Raw genomic sequence first — 9,735 nt, 5'->3', positions numbered from 1 at the left:
TGTTTACGCATAGTTGGACATCTCTTATGTACTAAACTAGTAGTACTTTACCCATCTTTTTGGATGTTATCTACGGAACTTGTTGTTGATTCTATATCATTTATTGCTTTAGTTACTTGTTCTCTGTTTGTATATACGTGAGATCTTGTGATGTGTTTCAAGAGTCGAATGTATTGATGCGTGTACATGAGAGGAATAACAATCTATCTATCTACTCTTTAAAAGAGGGAGTTATAGCAAAATTTTCTCTACCCCAAATTACCCTTCACCTATTGTAAATATAACAAAGTTATCCTAATCTTTTATTTCATGAACTTAACAAACGTTTTTTTTAATTACTCAGAAATCAAAAGATGTAAAGCCCTAAATCTTCGTTCTTCCCTTCTATGTTTCATCCATTAGGAATTTCCTCCGACAACGCAGTATTAGCCTCATCGTCCACAAAGCTTCTCTTCGATCTTCTCCTCAACTATCAGATTTTAGGCATCAGGAAGGATCAGGAGAAATTAAGAAATCTCAGAAGTCGCAAGTTACTTGAAGAATTCCTCCGCTCCCCCTCGATTATAGCCTTTCTCTACGTCGGGTACACTATCGGCCTCTCTTCTCTCTCCCCCTAATCCCTTAATTAGTTTCTGATCAACCCCCCCTAATCCACTTGAGAGAGCTGGAGGAATGATGGCGGTGATAGATATTTACTGTCTTTTTAATCGTGCCAGAGGGATGTGTATGTATGCTTTAAATTTGTCAATCTATTTTTTATTCTTTTAGTTAGCTTAATCCTTCTTCCTGCTGTTACAGAATTGATTTCACCTGAAGATCTTTTGCAAGCTTGTGCTCTTTGGGAGAAAATTGATGTGTATGCACGAACGAACTCTCAACCCTTTTCAGGTTCAGCTACTATATTTCGGCTGACACTAAGAAGATAATGCCAATTGTTATGAATCTTCAAATGTGTTTGCTGCAGTTAACCAACTTTGGTTTATTTGATTATATATATTTTTATTTGATTATATATTATTTTATCTGATTAGTTTCTGATCAACTCCCCTTTCTTTCCCCTGCAACCCTAATGTAAAAACTGGGAACTAGAATGATCATGCAACACCTTGTGACTGCCCTAACCTAAGATTTAATGTAGAATCGCAAAGGGGAGAGATACTAAAGCATCAAGAAGAAGCATTTCCCATCATATGATTTTGGGAAGCTACTAATGGACTCATTGCATTTTGGAAGTAAGCCTAACACCAACCTAATTATTCTGTCTAAAGCAATTTAGGTTCTATGCATTAGAATTTAGTTTCTTTTCTTGCACTGTAATTATTTTTTATGGCAATTGACATTTTCATAAAGTATTTAGAGGATTAATGATTTGGATGTTGCATGTTCTCCCATCCATCAAGGTAAATCTTCATATTTAATATTATTTTTACTTGGGTTTATTTGATTATATATTTTATTTGATTGAACCGAAATAGAAAACAGATACCTTTCTTTTTTTTTTTTTTCCTTATGCATGCTTTTAATTAGTTTCTGTTTTTGCCTAGACTAAAACACATCCATATTCAGTCAATGCTCTCTTAGGATAAGGCATAATTTTTTAACCTTGTAATCTGTGGCTTTACAATTAATAAAAAGTTTTATTAGGGTGCTTTTTGTTTGTTGTCTAATATTAGCTTGATCTTATGAAATTTTGTAGTTTCTTGATTGCTAGAATAAATTTACTGTTACAAAAAGGAGAAAAATAAAGAAAGAAAGAAAGAAAGGATGAGTCTCTTATAGTTGGGTTCTATGATCTTTATTTTTCACATGAATATGGTTAATCATATGTTTACTGAGCACAAATATGGAGAGTTAATTGCAAATGTACCCCTTATGTTTTCACCTAATTGCACATATGATGGAGAGATTATTCCATCTAGGAATGGGGTGTTTATATGCCAATATAACAGTTTAGAGACGATAAATAGCTAAACCTCCACAGTAAGGAAATGTATTTGTGATTAACCCTCAAAGTTGTGTGCTTGCTTTTCTTCTTGCTTACAATCCTGGGTTTTTCTCTATAGGTACATGATAGTGATGATCCGACGAGATATTAGGCGACATAACAAGTCGGCAGAGCTTGAATCATGAATGATGCTAGTCAACTAACTCTTTATTGGGCTTGCATTTTGGGTATGAACGTCATGCAAATACTGTATAGCGGTAGGCACCACAACTCATAGCAAAATCAATGTGTATTTGTTGTTTACAGACTCCAAACCTTGGTATCAAACATGCCTTCAAAAATATTCGTTCTTTGCATGCTAAGGCTCACAGCCGCAAACAAAGATGTAAATTCATCTATTGTATTAGAAGATATTCAATGCTTATGCATGTGTATTTAAGAAGAGGATATAATAAAACAATCAATTCTCAAGACGAAAAAAATAAAAAACTATTAACAAAAGGCATCCTTACTTTCATGCTAACATTGCTAATTATCTTTCAACACGATAAAATTAGGTATCTTTTACCCGATAACCTTGCAAATTGTCTCAGACAAGAAAATAGCTTGCAGACCAAACGCAATTCAACAGCTACGCACATTTCAGTTAAAATAAAGCATGCCAACGAAAATGCACTTCATTAGCATCTGTACACTTTAACATTGTATGTCATCAAACCATGTTTTCCTGTACACATTGAATAGAATCAATTTCTTGGCTATATTTCCATTCAGCACTGCTCATTGACACAGCAGAAGTTAGCCCATATTGGCTACAAACTTGAACCATGGTGTATTCACAAATTCAGCGAATCAATTTTCAAACAGATGACCATTACTATACATACATTGTGGAAAAATGTTTTAGCCTTTTCAGTCCCTACAGCTAGAAAAAATGCTAAAGATGTGGGTTATTTCTCTGCCTGAGCCTCAGCCCAGCATTTGCTTCTTGCTCAAGATGCATCAATCCAGCTGGAGGGTTAAAGTCGCCTTGTATTTAGGAATAATTGCAGGTTGTTAATTACGCTTATCGACCGAGTCTTTGACGAAATTATGCAATCTCCTGCCAATAAGATATCGGTCGTCTCTAATGGAGTTGTGGAGACTAATGAACCAAACACGGAACCTCTTCGCACAGAAGAACATCACGCTGAAGAGAAGGCAACCGAGCTAAGCAAACTGATAGACCGCAAAGTTAATGATCAATGGATAGCCAAGCACAGGAATAGACCTCTGGCAAATACATAGGGAACAAAAAGTATAGTCAGAAGCTTCGAGATGATAGGGATTATTATCTCATGGAGGACCCAAAGACCCCTTAGATCCGAGAAGCTATTTTACTTAACTCTCTCGAACTTTGCCCGCCAGCTTTCATTAAACAGTGGTGCCATTTGATCAAGCATAACCTTTTCCAAAAGATTGAACACAAAACGATCCATTAGTTCATAAATATTTATCTGATTGAAAAATTAAATGTTTTTTAGTGTTAACAAAAATGATTGTCTGTCTATTCTCTGACATATTTTTAAGGATAGAGCTAACAAACCTTAAAAATAAAATAAGAATTGTACTATGTAATGTTTAAATCCTAAAATCGTAATGTCCAAGTCTAGAGATTTCATAAAACATTTTTTTTGGACCTGCACATCATGATGAATAGTTTGGATTTCAACTTTTAATAGACTTGAGATCACACACTATAGAATTTGATGTCAGCCGCTAAATGCATAGGATAATCAATCAAAGCATTCATGAATTATGTTGATTGCAACCAATAGAGCAATTCAATTCGGATGTTCAATAATACAACGGTTTGGGTTAATAAGCTTAAAACTCCATGTTCAAATAAATATTCAATAGGATATTGTCAACATATATTAAACTTCGATGTCATAAGCCATAGAATACTGAAGGGCTAGGAAAATTACAAATTTTAATATATTGAAAGGCCACAATTTTTTAATATATTTAACTTTGGATCTTTTAACTAAAAGGCCACAATTTTTCAAGGTTGTTTCTTTACTATCTTTTTACTTTTAGATGAATAATAGAAAATTCATTTGTGTTTGTTTTAAGTCAAATAATTTACATTGTCTTTGATATAATCATCAAATTTCAATATAATAATCATGAATAGGTTTATTTAATGATAGGAGTAATGGTAAGGTTCTGTTATTATATTTTTAACATACAAATTAACTTCAAAAAAGTTCATTGGGTTGTTCATATGTTGGCTATATTGTTTACATTTAATAAATTTATACGAAATCTTTCCTTAAATAAAATTATAATTTAAAATAATATTAAAAAATTTACCACGTGCATTGCACGTGCAATCCAACTAGTTTTAAGAAAGGAGGAAGATGCTAGAATATGAGAGATCACATAATAAATGCTTCATACGATTTAAGAATGATACGGAAGGTTGTTTTATACATTATTAATCTCTTCATGTTTCTAATGGGTTTTTAGTTATCATCATAGAACCTACACTGGGTTTGGACAGAATTTTTTAGGAGGGGGAGGGGGAGGATAGAATATTAACTCTCCTAAAATTGTATTTATTTGCACTTTTTAGTTAGCAGCAGAAGAGGGCTAAAAAGTAAAGAATTTATCCACTTTCTTAATCTATATCTATATCTATATCTATCTATACTACTTATAAAAGAGAATACCCATGTCAAATCTTTTGATTTCCCTTTTTATCCTCTCAATTTTTTATCTCTCACAATTATATTATTATTTATAAAACTAATGATCCATAACCTCTCATTAATTATGCACCTCTTCATTTTCTCAAATTATTTGGTCATTCACTAGAATATATTAATAATTTATAAAGATAAAAAATTCATAAATATATGATAATTTATTATAAATAATTATTAATTATATAAAATAGTAAAAGTCATTCATTTAATAAATTAATGCACATAATTATAACTATTAATAATAGTATAAACAGGGGTTACTTCTTTATGTTGCAAAGAATATTACCTTGTTCGATAATTAATATCATCTTAGTAATAAAATTTTGGACATTATAAATTAAAAATATTTTTATTTTTAAAAATTAATTTATATAAAAATATTTGGATCCATGAAATTTATGAGACATATATTTTTCTCTTCTTTTTCCCTAAATATTTGGTCACTCACTAGAATATATTAATAATTTATAATGATAATAAAGTTAATAAATATATTATAATTCCTTATAAAAGAATTATTAATTGCAATGAAATAGTAAATTTATTTATTTAATAAAATATCGTACATAATTATAGTTATTAATAATAGTATAAATAGGGGTTGATTCTTTGTATTGTAAGGAATATCACCCTTTTCAATATTATAATATCATCTTAGTAATAAAAATTGAACATTATGAATTAAAAATACTTTTATTTAGAAAAGTTACTTTATATAAAAATATTGGATTTTTGAATTCTATGAGTCATTCACTTTTTGTTGGAAAGTAAATGTCTCATAAATTTCAAGGATCCAATATTTTTATATAAAGTATTTATCCTAAATAATAGCATTTTAAATTTATACCATCCAATTTTTTATTACTAAGATGATATTAATTATCGAGCAAGGTAATATATTTTATAACGTAAAGTTATATAATATTAAAAATTACTGCCACTATTTAATAAATATTACAGTAAAATATGTCCATAACATAAATATTTAATAATATAAATGGTTTAATTATATCAATAGTGTTACTTAAACTAATGATTACATTATTATTTAATAATTATACTCTAAATAAATTGTTTAATAATATAATAATAAGCTAATTTAAATAACTATTAAATGTATGTTAATAATAGTATGAGTATTAATTATAGTATAACTTAAAAAATTTAATCATAGTGCAATTAAATAACCTTGTAAAATGTTTATATATAATTTATTAAATAATATAATATTAAATACAACAGCATGTCCACGTACAAAGCACGTGCATTATACTAGTCTTCCTAAAGTAAGAGGATTGTGAGTGGGGAGGAGAATTGCAAATGAAATTTTCTTAAAATCTCAAGATTGACCTATGAGAACCTGAACTCATAATTAATAAAATTGCCTATTACATCTTTAAAAAGGCATATTAGTCAAGTATTTTTCATCCCTTTCCATAATTTATTCTAAACAAACATGTTATATCATACCTTGTCATCCCCTTGTTGTCTATCCAAACACAATTAAGTACATTCCACCTTTCACTTTTCACTCCCTCCCCTTGGGTTCACCTCAAGCACTCCCCTCCCCTTCCCTCCCTTGTATCAAAACCAATAATTAATAATGTGTTGTGGTTTGTCGTTGTAGACAATTACTGGTAATTCTCAACTGAATATGAATGCTAAAATTAAAGAGGAAAATATAACATGAAGACATATATATAGATAATTATATAGAGGTTGACATTAATTAAGAGAAAAATATACATTAATATAGATATATCTAACTATAGTTAAAAAATGTTACATAATTATGAGAAAAAAAATTTATAGTGGTAAGGGAATTTTATAACTGCAATTTGGAGGTGTGTTTATTATAATTAATTTAACTAGGGGTTATGATAAGAATTTGAAGGGGTGTGATTTATATATGTATGTATATATGTGTTTTATATATGCATGTATGTGTTTGAACATGAACTAGAGTGTATTTATGTATGTATGTATGTATGTATGTATGTGTTTAATGGGTGCATACGCGTTTGGGGCGCATTTTAAGAAAAAAAATTTAACATCCAAAACAATTTTATAATAGTATAGATTGGCTTTAGCCTAATGGGTGAACCCACTAAGTAGAGCACCAAGAGACCTAAAACCATGACCAACTAAGATATTCCTCTAGCAAAACCCTTGGTTTTTGAAGTTAGGATCACTTGAGACTAAAAGGAGAGGGGATTGACCTCATTTCATCACCAAGGCAAGTGATTTGCTAAATAATACGTTTACATTTCCTTGTTGGGTTTTCCTTCATCTTTATGATTTTGAGTTATTCTTTTGGAAAAAAAATCTTCAAAGTGAGTTGTGAATGATTTCAAATTAGTGGAGTTGTTGCTTGGGGATGAAGACCTTTAGTTTTGGCTTGACATCATATCCAATGTTGGAAAAGGAAAGATTAGCGAATAGTTGCATTAGCACTAGTTTCCTTTGTTTTTGAATTCTAAATGGCAGATTATGTCTCTTAGAAGATACATTGATGTTTGAGTTTCTTGTGAGAAGGAGTAAGGGAATCCAATGTCAAAAATGTAGGCATTTGGTGAACCTCAAACTTAGCAATGGTAGAATCTAGGTTGATGATTTATTCTAAGTAAAAGAGGGTCCAAATGAATCCTATGGATGTATAAGAATGTGGATAATTGATGGGTTAAAATTTGAACTTGAAACTAAGTTGTTTTGATTCAAAAATCCTAAGACCCAAGACTTCCAGAACACTCGACGATTGAATCTATATCAGTTCTGTTCTATTTGACAAAAAGTAGTTAAAACCCAAACCCCTAAGTTTTAGTGTATCACTGAATACTGCATATTGAAAATCTCCATAGTTATTCGAACTATTAAGCCCTTCAACAGCCAAAGTATATATTTTTCTCTCTACTTCATTTACAAATAGAACCAATATGTCATGGCTTGATTCCAAAACAATGGTTAGCATCGAATGCAACGTCGAATGAAGTGAATTTATTTTGGAGTTTGTGCATGAAGAATACCTACCATCTACTATTCTTCCAACCAACATCAGCCGATCAAGATCAGTTTATTTTGAAATTGTGGTAGAGGAACTGACATTGGATGTTCAGATGCCGACATCAAAAAGGCTGACATGCAAGGGCTACAAATCTGATGTGTACTCGATGTCGAATAGGTCTATTGACTAAGGCCTTGTTTGGTTATTTTAGCAATTCATGTTAAAGTTATTGTAGCTAGGAAATCAGTTGGAAAGTTAAACCTGATAGGTATAGTAACTTCTGCTCAAAACGCTTCTTTTTGGGGAAATTGGTCAGAGGCTGCCAAGTAAGATTTTTTACTGCCACATTAGCACTTTATTTGCACAGCCAAATAGCATAAATGCGTAAAAATATTGTAGCTTGATAGCTACTGTAACTTTCAAGCAAAAACAACTCATCCAAGTAGTCCCTAAGGGGCTGATTGGTTCGGGGGTCTGGGTGTTCTAATAGTGTAGCTATTTGAATGCTAAATCATTACATAAAAAAAGAATGTTTGTTTGGGCAAAGTGGGATCTAATGTGGCATGATCAAAGCTGAGTTGGTAGCCTACTGTTAATTCCCAGCATGAGGAGATGTTTTGGGGATGTTTTATTAGTAGCCATCAGGCTGAGACCACTCAATCCCATATTACTGTAGCAATCCCATGAATTACATGAAAAGAGCCAAATAGACCCTAATGTCTGAAAACCAAATTCTTTAGCATCCTACATACTTTTATAACATTATAGTATAATAATTTAATATTTAAAAACCAAATTCTTTAGCCAAAGGCTAAATTGCACTTAAATACCATATTGTTTCCCCCAAAAAACACTTATATACCCTAAGTTACAAAATGGAGCAAACATGTACCTAAGTTGTTCATCGTGTGAATTTGTTAAACTGTGTTAAATTTTACCTAAGACGACAAAATTTCCCTTCTTCAAAAATAATCCTCCTATTTGAAAGGGGTAGTAAATTAAGTTGTAAGTAATACAATCAATGAGAGTAGATGACATTTAAAATAATCTTGAGACCAACAATGGGAATATTCTAGAGACTATTCACTTGGTTGATTAACATAAGGTAGAACAATAAAGCAATAAGAGCTTCAACTTCCACTCTTGAGTGTTCTCTTCCCTTCTCTTGAGTGAGTGTTTGAGGGATTAGGCTGACTTAGCCATTCTAGTGAGAGAAAGAGTGACTAAGTGCCGCACGGGTTCGAGTGAGGTTTGTGGTGAAAGAATCAGCCCGTGACATTTGGTATCAGAGCCAAGGTTCGAAAGTGATAATGTCAAGCTCCGACCTTCGTTCCGAAGTACTTGGTGTGGTGGATCCGAAGGATGTTCCAAGGCAATGTAGGGATAAATCTCGTGACATCATGACGATGTTGGAGGCACGGTTGGCTAAGGTGGACCTTATCATGGCGGATAAGATGGAGGCTTTTGACGAGCGCATCGAGAAGTTAGAGTCTGCAGGAGATGAACTTCGGGAGGAGATGTAGTCGGCCTTGAATTCCGCCGTCGACATGCTACAGCAAGGGATCACATCCGTACGTGAGGAGTGTGCATTCTTACGGAGCCAAGGAGAAATGTTCCTAAAGGAGATGACTGAATTTAAAGAAAAGTTTAGCCAATATGATGCTAACTTGGCAACTCGAGGTATGATTTCACAACCTTTCATGGCTAAAGATACTCCTAAACCGAAGCCGTATAAAGGAGTTAGGGGTGCCCGGGAGATTGATAACTTCCTATGGAACATGAAAGTATACTTCAATGTAGTCGGATATAGGGATGATGCAGCCAAGCTCCAACCCATACCTCTTTATCTCGAAGACATCGCTACGTTGTGGTGGCGTAGACGATGCGAGGATATGAAAAAGGGTACGTGCTCCATTACTACTTGGAAAGAATTCAAGGCAGATCTAAAGCGGCAATTCTACCCGGAGAATGCTGAGGATGAGGCCCGAGGTAAACTCCGTCGCCTTACTCAAAAAGGTTCAATTCATGATTACGTGAAA

Source organism: Asparagus officinalis, chromosome 1 (assembly GCF_001876935.1).
Source record: "Asparagus officinalis chromosome 1, Aspof.V1, whole genome shotgun sequence".
NCBI classification, from domain to species: Eukaryota; Viridiplantae; Streptophyta; class Magnoliopsida; order Asparagales; family Asparagaceae; genus Asparagus; species Asparagus officinalis.
Note: the sequence above shows the minus strand (reverse complement) of the source record.